Here is a 21541-nt window from a genome sequence, read left to right on the forward strand (position 1 = left end):
CAATTATCCTCTCTCTGAAGGATAGATGCATATTTAGTCAGGCTTTTATGAGTTATAAAACATTGAAAAGATTTATGTTCCAGAGAGCACACCATCTCTATTCCACAGGAAGCAGATTAATACACTAATAGTCCTTCTGCAACATATTGCATCTTGCAGAAAAATAACATTGAAACTTATCCTTGAAAGAAATAATTTAAGCTTCAGTTTAATTTACATGTTTGTCAGAATTAGTAATTCCATCTCAAAAGACTAAAGATTATATATGTACCTCAACTTTAATGTTAATTGACATATGTAAACACAGTTCATTACTCTTACATAACTTTGTCTTATCTATATAATTGGATTGATCTATGTGTAGTTCTGTATTAAATTACATGAGTAAAATATCTAATATATATGAAAACAAGATTAAGGATCTCTTACTTTAATTTTTGTTTTAAATTTAGTGAAGGTAAAATAAGTCAGTGAAAATTCAGAATTTAATATATTCACTGACTGACAAGAAACAGACAGAATACCTATGCCCATTGAAGACACTGCAGAACCCCCCAGCTTTTACTAGACAGAACACCTGGAGTACCTAGATATAAAGCTTTCAATCAGAACTGGAGGAGAGATTGTAACATGTTCATAGGTGATAAATAAAAATCCATTATATTATTTAAAGTGAAAATTAACATTCTGTTTCTTAGCAAAAATAACCAGATAATTTTGATTCTTGGCTAATAAAAGTCTGTGGATTCATTCTAGAGTTTTCTAAAGCATAATGTATAAGTCATACTGTAAGATATTTTTAGCCATTTTTATTGAAAATATATTTTTAAAATGCAATATGTTCTGATTACTGTTTCTCCTCCCTCAGCCCCTCCCAGATCCTCTCCACTTCCTCACCCCAATTGAAAACCCTGTTCCTGTTTCATTAGAATATAAACAGGCATCTAAAGAATAATAATAAAAGAAAATAGATAAAATGGAAGCAAAAAGACCATAATAGGACAAAACAAATAAATGGAGGAAAAGAATTCAAAGAAAAATACTCAAGAAACAAATATATAGAATAGCGCGCGCGCGCGCGCGCACACACACACACACACACACACACACACACACAAACACAAGCACGCACACCCAGAAATCACATGAAACATAAAACTGGAAACCATAACATGCAAACATAATGCAAAAGACCTGTAATATGAAAAAAGGAACAACAAAGCATTATGAGACAAAGAATCTCCAAAAACTTTATCAAGTTCATTTTGTACTGATCATCTACTGCTGAGCTTCAGGTATGCACTTAAGAGTGGTTTGTATAGCCAGTGAGACCCATTGGAGAAAACTAATCTTTCATTTGCAAGCAATTATCAATAGCTTCTGAGTTAGAGACAGGGTCTTGTTTCCACTTACCCTCTCAGTGTTGGGATCCCTTCTTGGCCAGACTTGTGCTTGCTGACTGACTCTCTGTGAGTTAATATGTGCATCGGTCCTGCTGTGTTTAGAAGACCTTATTTCCTTGGTGTCCTCTATTACCTCTGGCTCTTACAATCTTTCTGCATACTCTTTTACAGGGTTCCCTGAGTCCTAAGGGGACTGATTTTGTGGAGACACCCCATTTAGGTCTGATTGTTCCAAAGTCTCTCATTCTCTGTACATTGTCCAGCTGTGGCTCTCTGTATTTGTTTCCATCTACTGTAAGAGGCAGCTTCTTTTGTGATGTTTGAGCAAGATCCTGATCTATGAGTACAGTAAAATGCCATTAGGTGTAATTTTATTTCTATATTCCTTTAGGAGAATAGTAGTATTCAGTTTTCCTGTAGGTCCCAGACCTGTCTAATTGCAGTCTCTTGACCACCTGAGCGGTGTTGGGGATAGTCCCTATCTTCTGAAATGGGCCTTACATCCAATTAGATGTTGCTTGGTTAGTCCCACAAGCTTTTGCCACTATTATACTAGAATATCTTCCAGAGAGTTCACTATTGTAGATCAAAAGGTTTGTAGATGGATTTTTTTTCCTTTACTTTTCTACTTTGGTAGTGTTCAGAGTCCTTTCCTATACCATGAACCCTAGTCAGCAGGATCTAGGTAGGTGCTATCTTGACTTGTCCATGTTCAGTGAATAGTGCTAGTGTTATCTTCATCAATAGAGCCTTGCTATCAGATTTTGGAAAGCAACCAATATCCTTGTCAATAGTCTGAGCTGTTTTGGGATCCCAAGGTGCCCCTCTGGTCAACAAATCAATCAAATGTAACCCATTACCACTATTGGTAGTTGCATTTGGAGACCAACTGATGTCTAGCTGGGGCTCTGTCTCCCCCATTACTTTCCAATTTCATTTAGATCGCTTTCACATATGTATATAGTTCTACTGTATTAGGTGTTCACTCTGCCCTTCCAATTACCCTTAATTTTAGCTGTCTTTCCCTGCAGTCCCTCCTTTGTCCCTCTCCCTCAGCCCCCTCCTCACTTGACCCTCTAAATCCAGCCCACCATCAATTAAAAACTATCTTATTTCCTTTTTCTAATTTGTTAAATCTGCCCCCCCTATTTCCTTTCTCTATACTTAACCTCTGTGGTTCTATGGATTGTAGTTTAGATATCATTGGTGTAACAGCTAATAAGAGAACACATATTTTGAAAGAAATTTAGTATGTCTGGAGTACATTCTTGGTTGATACATACTGTATTCCATAAGTCATTATGATGGCAATATTTAGAATAATAAATTTTAATCAAGATATTTTGTGTTATATCTTACAATATTATCATTATTGTTTTTATCCTTATTATTATTACTATTACAATTATTTATCAAATCTAGTCCTCCCAGATGAAGCCCAAAGAAACATTTAGTAAGTATTAGGGTATTTTGAGTCATCCATAATGATCTGAAATGTTGGACCTGGAAGGTATAAGAAATCTGTGAAGATCTCTGTTTAGGAGAGTTTATAGCTACACATTCTGCTATACTAGAATTAAAACTATCGTTTTACCAATTTGTACACTAGAAATAAAACTATCATTTTATCAATTTGTACACACAAAGTTCAAAATGAGTGAATGAAATATGATGAACTCTATCATTTGTCTACTTCTTGGCCCATTAGGCAGAATCATGGTTCCTTGATCCAACTATGTCTATGAGTGAGGTATTTATGTGGGAATGACATCTGGTTCACCAATGCTCATGCTTTCTATTATACCTTAACGTAGAGAAAACAAGGTGGAGATATTTTAAGGGACTACTGCAACCTTTCAGTTTTCAAGGATTGAAGACTAAATTATGATACAAAGAAGAACAAACAATCCAATTGGAAATTCAAATACATTATTTAAAAATAAGCAATGTTTTTCATCTATGAAGTAAAGACTCATAGCCAAGAACAACAAATGATGTAAATTCATGAAAATAAATCTGAATCCTTCTCAAATATACACTGTAATGATGTATTGAATTTTTATACATTCTAGGAATAGAGAAATTAGAGAAAATTCAACACAATAGAAAGTGCTATTGGGGGCCTAGGAGGTGTGACAGGCCTGGAAATTGCAGTTGAGATGTATTTTATGAGAGAAAAATAAAAATAAGTAAAGCATTAATTAATTCTGAAATGCAAAAAAAAGTGATACTCCTTCAAAGTAATCTTAAAATTAATTTTTAAATCCTTAATGTGATGATATAATTGACACATAGTGTATATTTAAGAAACAAAGGGATTAACAAAATAACATGAATTTAAATATGAAATTGTTATGTGATCTCTGAGATGCAATAGGTAGAATTTTGAGAGAGATAAGATGTCTTATACCTTAGAGTTTAAAAAAAAAGGTTAGGAAAAAATTATGACTCTACCAACCTATAATAAAATACATTGAATTGTGGAGAAACAAATTAGAATGAGACTTACAGAACATTACTAGCTGTGAATATATCCTAATGCTTGAAAAAAAACCACAGTTTAATAATCCCCACAGGTCCATGAAGAGGCACTAAGCTCTCAAGTTCCTTAGAAAGGCTGTGAAGCTGAAAATAAGAATATTTTATTTTGACAACTTCTCATTTGCATATTAGACACCATTCACGAGTAGGAGGATGTAAAGAAAAAAGAACAGTCAGAGCTGTCCAGAACAAAGATGTAAAAATGTCCATAAAAAGAAAAAGTGAACTATATTGCCTTGATGTACTGACTTTCATTTTGAAAGATCACACAGCTTTTTTACAGATTTAACAACCTGACATACAAAGATCACTTCAACCTCTGCTGAAATACAATCAGCCTAGGGGTGAAGCTCACCTGTTATTAAAGTGCCTCTGGCAGCACTACAAAATAGTTTAGTACCGAAGATAAAAGAGAAGGTCAACCCTCATTAAAACTTCCAGGAGAAGTTACCACAGGACTAGTGAATCTTGAGAGAGAATTGCTCCAACCAAAGTGAAACCACAGTATTTGATGGAAGAGATGGTATGGGAGGAAAAGGAGAAATCATTCTGTTCTCTCAGTGACAAGAAGTTAGATATCTGAGGAACCAGACCAGGGAATGCATGCATCTGTACCTTGTGTAAGGCCTATCCACCCCTATCCTTCCCATCACAACTAATAACTGTCAGGGAAGGGAGCAGACTGGCAAAAGGGACCATTTTCTCAGAAGACATATGATGACCAAATCTTCATGTGTGTCATTTTAAATAAACAAACTTTTGATTATCCACGTCCTGTGTGTATTGTGGCATATGCATGTGAAGCTAGCCACATGTGTGTGGAGAAGAGAAGGTCAGGGGTTTTGCCCTATCACTTTCTTCATATTTCCTTGAGATAGGATCTCTCATTGAATGACTAGTTCAGTGTTTCAGGAGGTTGTTTGGCTGGTGAGATGTCAGGTTCTGCTTGTATCTGCTCTGAAATGCTAGGGTTACACACACGTCAGCTTTTTAGATCCATGGTGAGGATTTGAAATCATGTCCTCACTTTTGATTAGCAGGGTTCTTACCTGCTGAGTCATCTCCCCAGGACTATATCATGAATCTGAAGGCCTTTATGGTCACTCAATTTAAAAACAGGCAAAGAAACCCTGGGCAGAAGGTTTAAATAATAAAAAGTCTTGAAATAATGCAATTCCAAAAACCTCACTATGAATCCTTCATGTGCCACCAGTCCTCACTCATCAACCCGGAAAGGAGTGCAGCACTGTGTGGGTCATGGTTAAAGTTAAACACTTAGGAGTAAGATTAAAGATTGCAATTTTTCCCCTATAAGTTAACAAATCTTATCAAAGGATTTCATTTCTAATATCATAAAATTCAGCAATTATCTACAAAGACAATTACTATGAATGACTTTTTTCCTGACAGAATTATCTCCCAGTAAATTTTGGAAGAAAAATAACCATCTTGGGAAGTAACTGACATATGCATATGTACATGATTGTTTTTCAGAATTGACCAGAAAGTGAAAGCATAGAGACACATGAGATGTGAGCAATCTATGGCTAAATGAGAGGTCATTCTGAAAAGTAAGACCACTTCATTTGGGTTGCATGAGGAGTTCAGAATGGCTACTGGCCGGGAGATCAGTCAAACTGTCTTCTCAGAGTCTATCTGTAGCAGGAACCTTAAAGAGTCTTATTAATAAAATCAAGCCTGTGAGCCAGGTATTGGTGTGAAGCTGGAAGATCAGAGATACAGAACAAGTCACAGCTACCTCACCTTGCCGGACCCTCAGCTGGTCTTGTCTCCTCAAACTGGAGGCCTCTGATTCCTCATCCAGAATGGGTCTCAGCTGAACTGCTGCTCAAAAGCCTGAATGCTTAACCAGCCAAATGCTTAACCAGACCAAATGCTTCTAGTTCCTGGTCTTCACACCTTATATACCTTTCTGCTATCTGCCATCACTCCGAGATTAAAGGTTTGCTTTCTGGGATTAAAGGCATGAGTCACCATGCTTGGCTGTATCCTTGAACAAATGGATTTCTGACTCTGGAATGCTAGGATTAAAGGCATGTGCTACCACTGCCTAACTTTTATATTTAATATTGTGGCTGTTCTGTTTCTGACCCCAGATAAATTTATTAGGGTGCACAATATTTTGAGGAACACAATACCACCACATCTATCTCTCACCTCATTAGGCTGGTGACAAATAAGTGGAGTCATTTCAACTTCATACCTCGAACTCCTGACCCATTGGAGGGCTCATTGGGCAGATTTTGGTGTGACATTAACACATTTGAGGGCAGGTACAATAAACTGCTGAAGAGTTTGGTACCAACAACTCTGATTTTTATCAGTATTTTCTAAAGTAAAAATTAAACAAGTAAAATATATGGCCACTAGTAAACTCTAGTTAAGATGTTTTTCCATTGCTCACCAATCATCTCTTTCCTGACAGAATGTTGATATAGATTCCCAGATGGTCTTAAAAGCAGTATCTACTCAGCTTCCCAACAAAGCATGATTCTTTCTGCCTAAATGTTTAGCCAATTTCTGTTGTTTCCTCCTTGAGCTCTTCTGATTGTCACTTGTTCAGACATTCATCTAGCCACATGGCTATTCTAGGTCAAAACTAAGTTCTTCAAAGTATATAGATTAGTAGATCTATTTTAATATTTACCAAAATTTTAAATGAAGTTTAACTCATATAGATAAAAGTTACAAAAGATGGGGTATGGATATCACATTACAAATGTGCCCATGAATATTCAGACAAAATAAAGAGAGTGGCTATGCTAGGGAAGAATCACAGTGGTACTCCAGTTACCTTGTCTTTAATTTCATCCCCAGTACTACAAACAAGGAAAGGAAAGAAAAGAAGAAAGAAACAAGTTATTTTTGCCAAAGCACCATCACTATGAAATGGTAACATCCTCATGTCTCCTATGGGATTCATTTTGCCTCTTTGAAGTATGAAATGTAATTACAGATCATGATTTTCTGTACCTATGGCTTCATTAATACAATTTTTGGATATCTATTTATAATATTGGCTATACTGATGCAGCCTTCTTGCTGCATGGTATTTAAAGAAGTCAGCAAGTCCCAACTCCATTTTAATTACAAAACTAATGACACTTTTTGTTGTTTAAAATTTTACAAAAATGCTCCTATTAATATCCCTCCCATGTCTTGTAAATATTTTCTCTGTATTCCATGTATAAGAATTAAATTTCTTGGAGGCATAATGCATTCATACTTAGCTTTAGTGGATACCATGTATTTTCCAAGGTGGTTGCACTATTTTACATGTCTACTGATAGTGCTAGTAGTTTGTCTTAGCAATATGCAATAGTGAGATGGATTTTCTATTTAGTTTATCAACCACAAACTATAGTAATTATCTTCTAATTTGATAAAAGGAGCATCCAAGTTGACCATATATCCCCTTGATCCTCCTTAATCAATGGCGTCTCTCAGCCTCTATTATTTGTACATGTTTTCATTTTGCTCATAGTGACAAAATTTACCTTAACTTTTAATCATTGTTAAGTCTGCATCATATGCATATTGATTGATTCAACACAATTTTTAGAAACTACTGAAGTAATACACTTTGTCTATAGAAAAATTTTAGGAAATATATATTTATATTTATATATATATATATATATATATATATATATATATTCTGAATTAATTGCCTCATAAGCCAAACAGACACACACACACACACACACACACACACAAATACACACAACACACAAATACACACAGACACACACACACACACACACACACTCTGAGTGCTTTACTTTTCAACTGTGTAGATTCTTATATAGAGCTAGAGTATTTGGGGATGCTATCATTGTCTTTTTTCTCCATTTTCTCTGGTAGTATATACACAAAATTTAATATTTCAAAGGTTCTAGAGATGCTAAAGAACAGAATTTAGACAACCTGATCTACATTTATTTGATTATCATGCATAACTTATTTGATATTTTAGCTTGCTAAAATAATCCTAGGCTAACTTTTCTGTGTTCTCTGATTAACTACAATATTTGTTTTCTGTTTCCATAAAACCTACTGAGAATCAATGATTGTGTGGATCTTGTCTGTCCCTGTTTAAATATAGTGTATAAAATTCTTAAAGAATTAATAAAATTAAATACAGTGTTTTTATTTTCTTTTTTAAAATGTGCAGAAATGTTTTACTCTGTGATAGCACCACTCATTGTCTTCAAAATAAAAAATTTATAGATCCTATATTTAAGAAAAAAACCTGACTAAACATACTTTTCTAAAATGGTGGTTTATGACTATAAACTAGTATTTGCAATTATGGTACTATCATATAATATTTTTTTTGATTTTTTGAGACAGAGTATAATACTTATAATGATAAAACAGAAATATTTCAGTCATCTAATCGCTGCTGAGAGTCACATAATTACTTGAATTTATAGCCAAATGACAGTCTTTATCATGACAAAATTTGTGAGGAATTTAAGAAGTGGCTGATCTCACCCCACATCTACTAGTTCTGAATGAAAAGTAAGGATTGTCTGGAAGAAACTCCATGGACCTCACTATCAGGTGCAGATGAAACATTAATGTCAAGACTGTGAGGTTTTATTAGTATAAAAGGCTGAATTTTCATCTAGGAACGATCAAAGAGGGGGCAGACATAATGCAAAGATCATTTTTTATTTTGGCAAGCAAAGTTATCAGAGGACTCCTGTGAGTCTTACCAAGTTAATGTCAATGTAAATGACACAGTGTAAACTCTATTTCATTCTGTGTGCTGGAACCCATTAAGTTCAAGTGGGCAATAAAATTCTACTTTCAAACTCATCTATCCCTCTGAATAATGACTTTAAATGACCTTCTTGCTATTTCTTTTTCTTCCAAGACAAATGCACTGAAAGACAAGCATAGTACTATAAAAATAATAAATATTTTTCTTTTTCAGAGGAAAATGAAGTCCATGAATTCAACATTGAATACACTTAGGTATATCATTTAAGAAAAAAAAAAAGTTAAGAATCTATTCTAGTTCATAGGTAAATTTTACAATATACAGCCTAGTGAAAGATATTGATTCTTTAAGTAATATTAATATCACTAAATAAGTACTAAATATTATAAATATTTTAAAGTGTATGCAATATTTATTTGTATTCATTATTGTTCTATTAAGAATAAAGGCTTCAAACTTATGAGACTGCTGATAATGAGAGTTGACACATTTTAAGAGGTAATATAGGAGCAAATATAGAAGTGTAGAATTAAATGAATGTCATATACCAGATATATTTTGATTATTCTATTGCTTTGGTTTGATTTGGATAAAAATAATTGCAAAGGTTAATGAGTTGAAGGCTTGGTCCACAGCAGGAAGTCATAATAATAAGTGATATTTATTGTGAAATAAATCGATCATAGTAAATTATGCTAGTTTTTCAATGAATTAAACCATTGAGAACCACATACCTGGATGAGATATTAAAAGTAAGGCATTGTCTCCTTGACTCTCCTGACCAAAAAATCAAAAGGGAGTTTCTCACATACCTTATTCTAGGGTTTTTCTTAGATAGTCTTTGTTTATACAGGGAACATTCTCAGCCCAATTGTCATATACTTTATGTAAACATTAACCCTGCCCCCCAACTTCTTGAGTTTTAATTATCCATAGTATTTGAGTTGAAGTGCTTCAATATTCAAGTGGAATTGGGTTTCAGTAGTTTTAAGCTGCTATTTATGTCACTTGAACAGATACAGTGACTCCACATCTAAAGCTTTAAACCACATCTCAGGGCATGAAGCACAACATCCAGGACTGCCTAGGATATAACATTAACTGTGGAAGCAAACACAGCTGATAGAAAGGACCACCATGAAAATACAGTATAAGAAAATTGAAAATAATCATTTCTTCCATTCCAATAACCTGGAAAGAGAAATAGTACAGAGAATGAAATCGAATAAATGTAGAGAGAGAATAAACACACAACATAATCAAATGATGTAAAACCCCAAACATCTGCCATTTTATCCTTCCCCTCTTCCAAGTCTTTCCATATCCAGTCCCTTCTCTCACCAACCCAACTTTAAGTTCTTTCTCAAAAAACAAACAAAAGCTGAATACAACAAGGACCCTTCCCCCAGACCAAGAAAACAAAATAAAACCACATCCAAAAATCAAAAGCCAAACAAACAACAACAAGCCCACCAAACTGTAACCAAATAAAGGCACACAAAAAAATTGCTGAGTCTATTATACGTTGGTCTACTTCTGAACATGAGGCCTGCCCTAGAGTGCTTGATATATCCAGGGTTGTTTTATTGGTAAAAAACTGGTTTTCACTCTCCCAGCAAGTATAAGTGACAGTTCAGTTGATAACCTTTACTCTAGTGGCTAGGTTTCATCCATTCATTCATTTTTTAAATATAGCAAAACAAAATATAATACGATACAACAGAAACTAACACATCAGCGTTGGGCAAGACAAACCAATGGGGGAAAAAAGATCCCTAGAGAAGACACAAAAATCAGAGATGCACTCATTTACATACTCAGGAATCTTCTAAAAACACTAAACTGGAATCCATAATCTATAAATGTAGAGGACCTGTTGCAGACTCTTACAGGTCCTGTGCATGGTGCTTCAGTTTTTGTGAGTTCACATGAATATTGATCATGTTGATTGAGAAGGCTTTGTTTTCTCGATATCCTCTATCCCCTTTGGCTCTTATACTCTTTCTGCCTCCTCTTTCTCCAGATTCCCTAAGCTCTGAGGGGAGGGATTTGATGGAGATATCCCATTTAGGGCTTATTGTTCTAAGATCTCTCACTCTCTGTGCAATGTCTGGCTGTGAGTCTCGGTGTTTTTTCCCATCTGCTGCATGAGGAAGCTTCCCTGATGATAGCTGAATAAGGCACTGGTGTACCAGATATCCATAAGGGTGATTTACCACTACATTTTTCTTCTTTTATACTGATATTATTTGCTTTCACACTAGTCTGAGGTTATCAGTCACTCAAGCAATGTTGGGTCTGGGTTCCATCTCTTGGAGTGTTCCTTAAGTCCAATCTGTTATTGTTTAGTTACTTTAACAGGCTTTGCACCACCAATGCCATGGCATATCTTGAAGGCAGTACAGGACTGTAGATCAAAGGGTTTGTGGCTGGCTTGGTGTTCATGTTTCTCTTTTGAGAGGGTACATAGTATTTTCCTGTCCCAAAGATGCTGGAACATTGAGTGAAAGCTCTATGTAGGCCCCATGCACCACATTTCAATGTTCATTAAGTTGTATATGTGCAAAATATCTGCTTTGGTGGTACACACTGGTAGTATATAGTGGAGAGGTGGAGACAGGAGGATCATGAGGTTGATGGTAGCCTGGGCTACAACATTGATACAAAGGAAGCAACTAAGCAATTAAGAGGTTGTTCTGTTTTAGAGGAGCTAAGATCAGGTTCCAGTATCCCTGTCAGGTAGTTTATAATCCGTTATACCCAAAAGTATTATGTGTTTATTGACTGGGTTTTAGTAACTTTAGAGTATCACCCATTTTATCAATTTTTACTAGACTATCTTGAAGACAGCAGTGTGAGACATTAGGCTGAGGATGTAACATCCTGGAATTCAATGACAAAGTAATTCCTATAGCAGTCTACCACATGCTTCTTGGTTTTCGATTTGAAAATTTGAGAGTTTTGTGCAGGTCCTTAAAACTGCCATTAGTTTTTCTCTCAAGTGAGATGAAATAAATGTGTTAAACATATCCTACTTTAAAACTACTACCCATATCTATAACACAGCCAAAAAAGTTCAATACTTTTAAAATTTTTATCAGAATATTTTAGTTCTGAAAATTATAATTATTAATAAAACACCTCTGGAGTTACTGCAGTGTTTCTACATAAGGCTAAAATCTCTTATGTGTAAGGAAATGTGGCTTTTATTTTGCTTAATTAAGTATTTTAAAGACAAGAAAAAATGACAAACATCTCTATGGTAATTCAACAATATGTACTGATCCAGAAATGCTATGGAGTCATCGAGATCTGAACTTGAAGGTGGTTTAAATACTAATTTTATAAGGCTGTCAATTCATGCATTAGTGATATATGTGAGATTCTTTTGTGGGTTTTCATTTGTGTGTATAGCTTGAGTGCTGACAGATAACAAGAACATTTCAAAAGATTTCAATTACTTCCTTGCAGATAGAGGCCCTGGGACCTAAAATATACACAGGAGTATGCCAGTTGGCTCAGGAAAAAAAATGAGAACTTTGTCATTGCTCTGAACCTGAACTTGCCTGAAGATTACACAAAATTGAATATCTTTAAGAGAGATTCTAAGATACATTGTGAAGGCAAGCCATGAATTAGAAATACTTATCACTGATTTATTATTGATAGACGCTGCTCCTTTGGAATTAGGCAGAGCTGAAAAATAAGTGATAGATAAGTGAGAGAAAAGAAATTGAGACCAGCTTTCATGGCTTTGATCTTTTCAGAGCTGGGGATCACAGGAGTGCAGGCCAGCTAAGTGCTTTTCACAAAGCTGGATTCCTTATTTGAAAAAGTAACTTTCCAACATCTAATATTAAAACTTTTTAAAATGAATGATAAATTGTATATTTTATTTGAAAGTGTTTTCATAATCATCTTTTCCTCATTGAAAATGTAAAATCTGTATTCCAGGGAGACGGCTTAATTGGTAAAGTGCTTGATGCCCACCACATTTGAGGACCTACTTTTCAAACCTCAGAACCCATTAGAAATCTGAGCACAGATGGGAATGCCTGTAATTCCTAGGCTGGGGAGGTGGATAAAGGAGTTTCCTTGGGGTTTGCTGGAAAGTCAGTTTGATATGCTACATGTTCCAGGTCCAATGACAGACCCCCCTCTCTATATAACATGAAAAGTGTTGGAGAAAGATACTCAATGTACACCTCTGGCCTCTACAGATATGTCCACACATGCACATATACATTGGTATACAATGCCAATAGGAAACCTTAACTTAATCTTTCTGTGCCTAATTCCTGGGACTTCTGAATTTATAGTGTAAAGTAACCATGTTTTTAAAGTAACTTCAAATTTTTAATAAATGTATGCATTTAAAAAAATGTACACATGTACACACACATATAAGAGCACTAAACATGCACAAACTCACACAGTTACACACATATCAAATATCTACTTTAAATAGACTGTCTATTACTTTTCTATATATCATCTCAATATTCAAACTTATTCTATGTTATATATAGAACTCTGGGATTAACAAAGAGACCAGAAAAGACAAGAAGCAAATGCAGATTGTTCCCACAAAATCTACACACTTACTATAACAGCTTTACAGTTTCATGGGGAAAATATGATCATGCAAAGTAGCATGGCACAAGATTGCTATTGCTGAATCTTGACTATTCCCCAAAGGCTTGAACACTAGTATCTGATCCCTAGTTCATGATGTAAAAAAGAGGTGGAAGAAACAACAGAAGTAGGCATAGTAGAATAAAGGTAGATAGTTGCTGCTTTGGTGTGCAAAAGGGATATGAGGATATGGACCATTTATTGTGTAGTTGCTTCCTAATGCTTGGAGAGGAACACACCACAGATCTTACTTCTCACGTGATCCCCTTAGGATGTGCTGTGTCACCACAGATCTGTACAGCAGGGTCCATTCATGAAGGACTGAAACTGTGAGCCAGAATATGCTTTTTCATGGTTAAACTTGACCATTTCTGGGACTCAGACTCAGTCATGTTAAGCAAACATCAAGGAAAATTGAAAAAAAAAAAAGTCATCGGCCAATTGCAGATGAATTTCTATGTGTGCAACTCAAGTCTTTCTTCACTACTGTATATACTTCAGGTTAAAAGGTAACTCCTTGCACCCTCCTCCTTAACATTTATTGATCAGTATTCATGTGGACAGAATTTTGGTGATGCACTAAATATATTTTATGATTATAAGGTGACACACAATTAAAAGCATTTTAAGAGTTAGAAAGTTCTTCATATGTAAATGATTTCTTATCATTTTAGAGTCTTTCATCATATACAGTCACTTTTAAAAAGTATACTGTTTGGGTAAACCTATCACAGCCCAAGTTCACACCCACAACATGGTGTTAGACCTAATGCTCATTATTTTTCCCCTTGTTTTTCTAATTTATATTTTTATTATATATTTATTTTTCCAGTATGTATTATATATATATATACACACACACCTTATATCACATACATATATTATATAAAAAATATAGCTGCACTGTTACTTCAGTGTTGCTTATATGTGTGTATAAATATCTTTTTTTTACAACTTAACATATATATTACATATTCTGAGAGATCTGGTCTCCTTCCTCAAGGCTGGGTTAAATGACAACCTTTGCTAAAACAACATTTTAAATTTGTCTAAATAATACTATTTAATGTATTTACAAAAGAGGGTCATTCACTTATCTGAACTATATCATACTGCAAGCTTGGGCTAATGAGAAACTTGTTTTTACTGTTCAGAGAAGCCAGTGCACAACAGAATTTCTGATATAATTATTCAATAAATAGTCACTGGATTAAGAGAAATTCACAGTTGTTTATATGTACAAATATGTCATGCATACAAACTACTGAAATACATTACCTAATATCCATTGTACATATTTTTAAAGGGACAATGTAGTGGGTAGCTGTTCCAGCTTTGACCTGGAAGTACTGTCCCTAGTGAGGCTTCTGGTAACTGCCATGCCTACCTATGACCTGCCCCTGTGGCAGGACCAAGATGGAAGTCTTAAGACCTGAGATCCAGATGTGCTGGCTGTCTTGATTCCTTGTGATCCTGGATGCTGTATGGTAGACCAAGCAGAGTTCTCCAGAGAACACCGCTACTACACCTCACCTCTCCTAGATCCTGTAACCAACCCTTTAATGGCTGTAAGTTACCCCAAAATAAATCTCATTTTCAACTAGGTGGAGTTAACTTAATAAATCCCCAAATAGGATAATTTTCTGGTCACAGACTCCGAGTTTAAGTGGCTGTCTTAGTTACTATTTTATTGCTGTGAAAGGACACCATGATCAAGGCAACTTATGGAATAAAGCATTTAATTGGGGCTTGCTTGCAGTCTTAGAAGGTTATTCCATGATCATAATAACAAGAAGCAAACAGGCATGGTACTGGAGCAGTAGCTGAAAAGTTTACATCCTGGTCCACATGCAGCAGGTAGAGAAAGAGACACACACACAGAAACACTGAGTCTGCTGTTTCCCAAAGCTCACACCCAGCAACACAACACTTCCAACAAGGCCACACCTACTCTAACAAGGCCATGTCTCTCAATCCTTCTCAAACAGTTCCACTCTCTGGTGAATAAGCATACAAATATAGTAATATGGAGGCTATTCTTATTCAAACCACCACCTTTGGAATAGCACACTTGTGAATTTTAATATCATCAATCTGTGGTATTGTGAGATATTTTCAATATTTTATTTCTAAAAATTTAGGAAAAAACATTTGAATATTTTAGGTGACATGATTTTAGAAAACAAAAAAACTTTAAACATAGTAGATAGTAGGTTTTCTGTAGATTACCTGCCTATGGTTTTTTGCACACATTCCAGAAAGAAGCACTGCTACATGGGGCAGGTGGGAAGGAGAGAACAGCTGGGTGTGTGTGTTTTACACAGGTTCTGGATCATCTGGATCTCCTGGGCAAAAGAGAAGAAGCCCAGGGGAGGGGCACAACAGAACACAAACAAAAGATGCAGTTCTTAAAAATAGTTTACAAATGCCTGAGAGCTCACACTAATAAGAATTTCCTGGGAAAAAAGCAAGTCAGGGTTTTTGACTGGAAAAGATTTTAAAATCAGAACTATGTTGAATTATTAATGAGCCAAACTGCTTTTATTTCTTTTTTCCATTTTCTAGTCTAATCCAAGAAATCTTCAGGGTAACTTCCTCTGCTTTAGGCATTTATGAACTTGCTTTAAAACACCATCTCAGTTATCACCCAATCAAATGAACAAGGTGTTCAGGGACTAAATTAAACTTCTGATACATACTCACTGTTGTCACTTGAGGACATTTTGATGGGGCTGTGCAAGTCCTTGCTGTGAATGACATCCCCACTGCTCTCTAACGGCTCCTTTGCTGCTTGTTCTACTGTAGATTTCAGAGCCCTGGAGTCTGAATGGAAGCTGTCTCCCTCAAAGTGTTTTCCTTTCACAGCATATTGGTTCTTTAAGATGGCGTGGCAAAGACTCATTTTTAAATGGTGTTGTAATTCCTGAAGCTCTGGAGACAAAGTTCAGGCTGGGATTACACTAAGGCAGACTTTGCTGTCTGCATATGGAAATTAGGATGGCAGAGCCTGGTTTATATGTCTGTAAAAACAGAAATACACATCTGTGGGAAAGATTTTTGAAAGTGCAGTGATGCAGAAGTCACTCTAAGTGTTAAGTAGTTACAAATGGCAGCCTGGCAGAAGTCTGGAAATGTCTGTATTTTTCTTTTTACAGATGAGGAAAATTTGGAGTAATTCCCTAGCTTGGAATGAGGCACTCATGATGATTATTGATTTTATGTTTTGATCAACTTTGATTTAATTTCTGCTTCTCTTTCCACATCTTCCTGAAGATATATGTCAAAACAATGGAATAGGGAAAAACTGATAATTTAACGTACCATAAAATCGAACATTGCTATATAATTCATAACTTACATCGAAATAAAAGTAGTGATATGATTTTTGCAATCATGAGATGTGCTTTTGAAAAACATTCTCTTCAATTGAAGTCAATTTCAAACAGAACATAAACGTTTCTTTTAGTAAAATATATACATTCTCAAATTGAAGAGAATTAATCACAAGGTTTAGTGCTAAATCAATTACACAAGCATATGAATCACAGAAATCACACATTGTCAACACTGAAAGAAAATGCTTCTATACTTATCCACAAGCCAGTTTATAGGTCCTCTTCAAAAACTGCCATTATTACAAAGTCAAATCCACATTCCATTTCTTAGGATTTCTTCTTGTGTTGGCGGGTTATCACATTATAAAGTAACCATTTGTTTTATGTTAAGAAGCAATAAACACTAATGGACATTAGTACAGCTATTACTTGTACAGTAAGTATTTAAATGCTACCCACATTATTAAAAACCATGTTTTTTTCCACTTCATTAAACTTTATTCTACCCATATGTGACCACTATCCTCAAAATATACCTGCTTTTTCCATAGGGTTACCTTGTACATAGAGTAAATGCCTAATGTTATTTATTTTTCCACACTTTGTTAACATTTTATAAATTGTATCCTATGGATCTATTCTTGTATTAGCATTTTTCCTTAAATCTATAGTTTATAACTACTTTTGCAGTTCATTATGTCTATGACTGTGTGAAATTATAATTGATTGATATGTTTTAATTGCTTAATCATGCTTCAATAGTTTCCAATATTTAGTCTTGGTGACATAAAATAAGTAAAAATTATACAGAACGTTCAAAATTCACTCGTTGTTGAAATGCAAATCTGTGTCCATTGCCTAGCACTCCTTTAGCTGTGCTACCTGGTAGGCACCTGCTGGTGTTGTAGTAACACTAGCAGGAACATGGCTTTCCGGTTTGCTTCTGAGGATAGAAAATTTTCACCTGGGATTTCAAGATCCAGTCAAAATATGACTTAATGTTTTGTGTTATTTTTTTTTAAGTCTTCCTATGTCCCTCTTATTCCTTCTCCAATCATTGCCTCTTATTCTATAATTATAATTGTCACACATATGTATATAAGCTTATAAATACAATCTACTGATATCATTTAGCACTGCTTGTACATTATGCTGAATGAATCTTTTGATCTTCTGAATATCATTTTTCATTAAAATAAATCCATCTTTTCCCTCATTAATTTGTTTGATCTCTATAACCTCTAATTATTTTTTCTTTTGTCTTCTGAGATGATGTTTAATTCATTCAACACCATTGAGTACTAGTGGTTTCCTAGCAACTAAAATATATGTTTTGATCAAAAAATGTATTTTCTATACTAGAGTTACAATATCTAGTCACATTTAAATTTAATTTATATTAAGCATGTTGTTATAAGTTTCATGACCTTCTTCATTTCAGTGTATGCATTTTTATTTTATATGTATTGCTAAAACAGAATGCCTGAGGCTGTTTTAGCAATATTATAAGGACAGTAGTTTTATTTATTTATTTATTTATTTATTTATTTATTTATTTATTTTTTTATTCACTACTGGAACTATATGGCTGACTGCATATGGTAAGGGCATTTTAACATGATGCACAGTGTCCCTTACTGAGAACTCATGTGAAGAGCAGGCACATCACAGAGCAAGATAGGAATCATGAAAACAGGAAGACCAGACACTATTACACAACTCATTATCCTAGTCCTGCAAGAACAGTGTGAATTCTTCCCAGAGGTGGGTTCTCCATGGTATAATCTTGTTTTGGAGCAGGAAAGTAGACAGCAAGTAGACTGAAGAATCTGTAAACTGTGCTGGGCATAGGGTAGGCAATGTGACTATGCTGTGATGCTTTTATTGCCATCACGCCCCTCCGCTGAAGGCTTTGTAGGGCCACTAAGCAGACCATAGGCTTTTTGTAATTAGAACCCAGCCAAGTATGTACACTGGCAGCTGTTGCTAGCAGAGGCAGTGTTTTCCTAGGGCTTCAGAAAGCCAAAGCTCGTAATGTAACTCTGTGGCAAATATAATACTTCTATTTTGTTTTATTTCATTTGATCTCTAATGAAGAGTACCTTCCAAATTCTTTAGCTGGTCTGCAGCTTTTCATAACATTGCTTCCATATAATGACTTTTGTATAGTTAAACAACTGCATTTATTTTAATCTTGTTTTTCTAATCTCAAGCTGTTAAACTCTGTTTATGGAATGTTTTTACAACACTCTAAATAACAATATGTATTTTTGGTGTATTATTAGGAAAAGTGTACAGATGGCTTAGAGGATAGCTTTAAGATGAATGTTGGTTGATAAAATATTTTGGTGATATGGCAAAATTATGAAATAAAAATGCTATACACCTTCATTTTTGTCAGTTATAGGAGAAATTGTTATTGTATCAGAAAAGAATTGTCAACAGGCTTGGGAGACTTTAAATTTAATTGGTGATATGAATATTTTCTTCACTGACTTAAGTTTACATAAAACAATAAACAAAATAATAAGTTATGAATTGATTCATTGCATTACTTAATTCTGTAATATTTATATATTTTTTCATGGCCTACTTTAAACTTTGACTATGATGTCTTTGAATCTGGGTTTTGTGTGATAAATGACTGTCATTTTTCCATTGTGCCAATATAATCTCCCAAACTAACTTCAGGGACACAGAAACGGGGAAAAGGTATGGAAATAATTATGACCTGTTGATTTGTGGGTACTTATCTGTGTTTTAGTATAATTGTAATATGGCCTGTTCAGTTGGTAGTGTATTTTTGTTCTTTTTTTTTTTTTTTTTTTTTTTTTTTTTTTTGGTTTTTCAAGACAGGGTTTCTCTGTGTAGCTTTGCGCCTTTCCTGGAGCTCACTTGGTAGCCCAGGCTGGCCTCGAACTCACAGAGATCCACCTGGCTCTGCCTCCCGAGTGCTGGGATTAAAGGCGTGCGCCACCAATGCCCGGCTTTTGTTCATTTTTTTAATAAGGCTCTTTTACAAACCACCTTATATAATTTCTCCAAATCTAATTATCAGCTTTCTAACAAATATAAGCTCCTTCCAGAAGAGCCCTGCTTCTATGTTTTGAGTCTTTATTCTCCTCCTTTATGTCATTCTCTGACAATTGGACAGAAATTTTTCTATGTTCTTTTCATGTTCTCTGTTGTGTCATTTTTCCCTAGGAAACTTAGAGCTTGAATTCCCTATGGTCTCATTAGGGTGCTTCCTTATTAAAAGATGTCCTTAATCCACTCTTTGCAGACTCAATTTTATGTGAACTTCTAAAATATGGTAAGCTTGACATTTTACTCACAAGACAAAAAGACTTTTAATGGAATATGCTTCTGTTCTTTGTAGATTTTAATGATATCAAGTTTATTCTTTGAAAATATACTATATGAGATAAAAGTTAAGAAAAAATTTTCATTCATTTTACACACAAATCAAATATCCCCCTCTTCCCTCTTCCTGTCCCCCCAGGCTCCCCTCTCAATCCACTCCCCACTCCCCCCCAACAAGAAGGCAAGACCTTCCATTGGGAGTTGCATCCAGTGGAGGCAAGTTCAAGCCCTTCCCCCTGCCTCAAGGCTGCAGGAGGTGTCCCATCATAGGTAATGGGCTGCAAAAAGTCTGATCATGCACCAGAGATGGATTCTGATCCTACCACCAGGGAGCTCCCCAAGCAGATCAAGCTGCACAATTGTCTCACCATGCAGAGGGCCTAGTCCAGTCCCATGCAGGCTTCACAGCTATTAATCCAACTTTCATGAGTTCCCACTAGTTTGGTTTGGTCATCTCTGTAGGTTTCCCCATCATGATCCTGATGCACATGCCCATAGAATCCCTCTTCTCTCTCTTTGACTGGACTCCTGGAGCTCTGCCTGGTGTTTGGCTATGGATCTCTGCATCTGCTTCCATCAGTCATTGGAGAAAAGCTCTGTGATGACAGTAGGGTATTCACCAGTCTGATCACTGCAGCAAGCCAGTTCAGTTCAGGCACCCTCTCCACTATTGCTAGTAGTCCAGGCTGGGGTCATCCTTGGGGACTCCTGGCAACTTCCCTAGCACCTGGTTTCTCTCTGTCCCCATGATATCTCCCTCTATCATGGTATCTCTTTCATTGCTTTCCTCCTCCATCCCTGTTCCAGCTCAACCATCCCATTCCCCTATGTTCTCATCCCCTAACCCCTACCCTCATCCCCAGTTTACTCATAGAGATCTCATCTATTTCACCTTCCCAGGGTGATCCATGCATCCCTCTTTTGGTCTTCCTTATTAGCTAGCTTCTCTAGAGTTGTAGGTCATACTCAGTCACAAAGCAAATCTCAAAAGATACAAAAAAAAAAAATTGGAATAACCTCCTGTATTCTATGGGACCACCATGCTTTAAGGTTAGATTTCAACAACAACAAAAATTACAGAGAGCCTACAATCTAATGGAAACTGAATAATGTTCAACTGAATCACCAAATGGACCAAGGAAGAAATAAAGAAAGAAATTAAAGACTTCCTAGAATTCAATGAAAATGAATGTAACTATATACCCAGACTATGAAAGCAGTGCTAAGAGAAAAATTCATAGCACTAAATGCCCACATAAAGAAGTTGGAGAAATCTCACACTAGTGACTTAATAGCACACCTAAAAGCTCTAGAACAAAAAGAAGCAAAGTCACCTAAGAGGAATAGATGCCAGGAAATAATCAAACTGAGAGCTAAAATCAATAAAACAGAAATAAAGAGAACAATACAAAGAATCAATGAAAAAAAAGAGTATGTTCTTTGAGAATATCAAGAAGATAGACAAGCCCTTATCTAAACTAACCAAAAGGCAGAGAGTGAGCATCCAAATTAAC

At 35.4% G+C, this 21541-nt stretch overlaps 1 pseudogene; it reads right to left on the reverse strand.

Annotated features, from left to right (window-relative positions):
* Positions 1 to 16231, reverse strand: part of LOC114711017 — a 29325-nt pseudogene extending 13094 nt beyond the window's left edge.
* Positions 16232 to 21541: the final 5310 nt, after the last annotated feature.

Source organism: Peromyscus leucopus, chromosome 6, assembly GCF_004664715.2.
Source record: "Peromyscus leucopus breed LL Stock chromosome 6, UCI_PerLeu_2.1, whole genome shotgun sequence".
NCBI classification, from domain to species: domain Eukaryota; kingdom Metazoa; phylum Chordata; class Mammalia; order Rodentia; family Cricetidae; genus Peromyscus; species Peromyscus leucopus.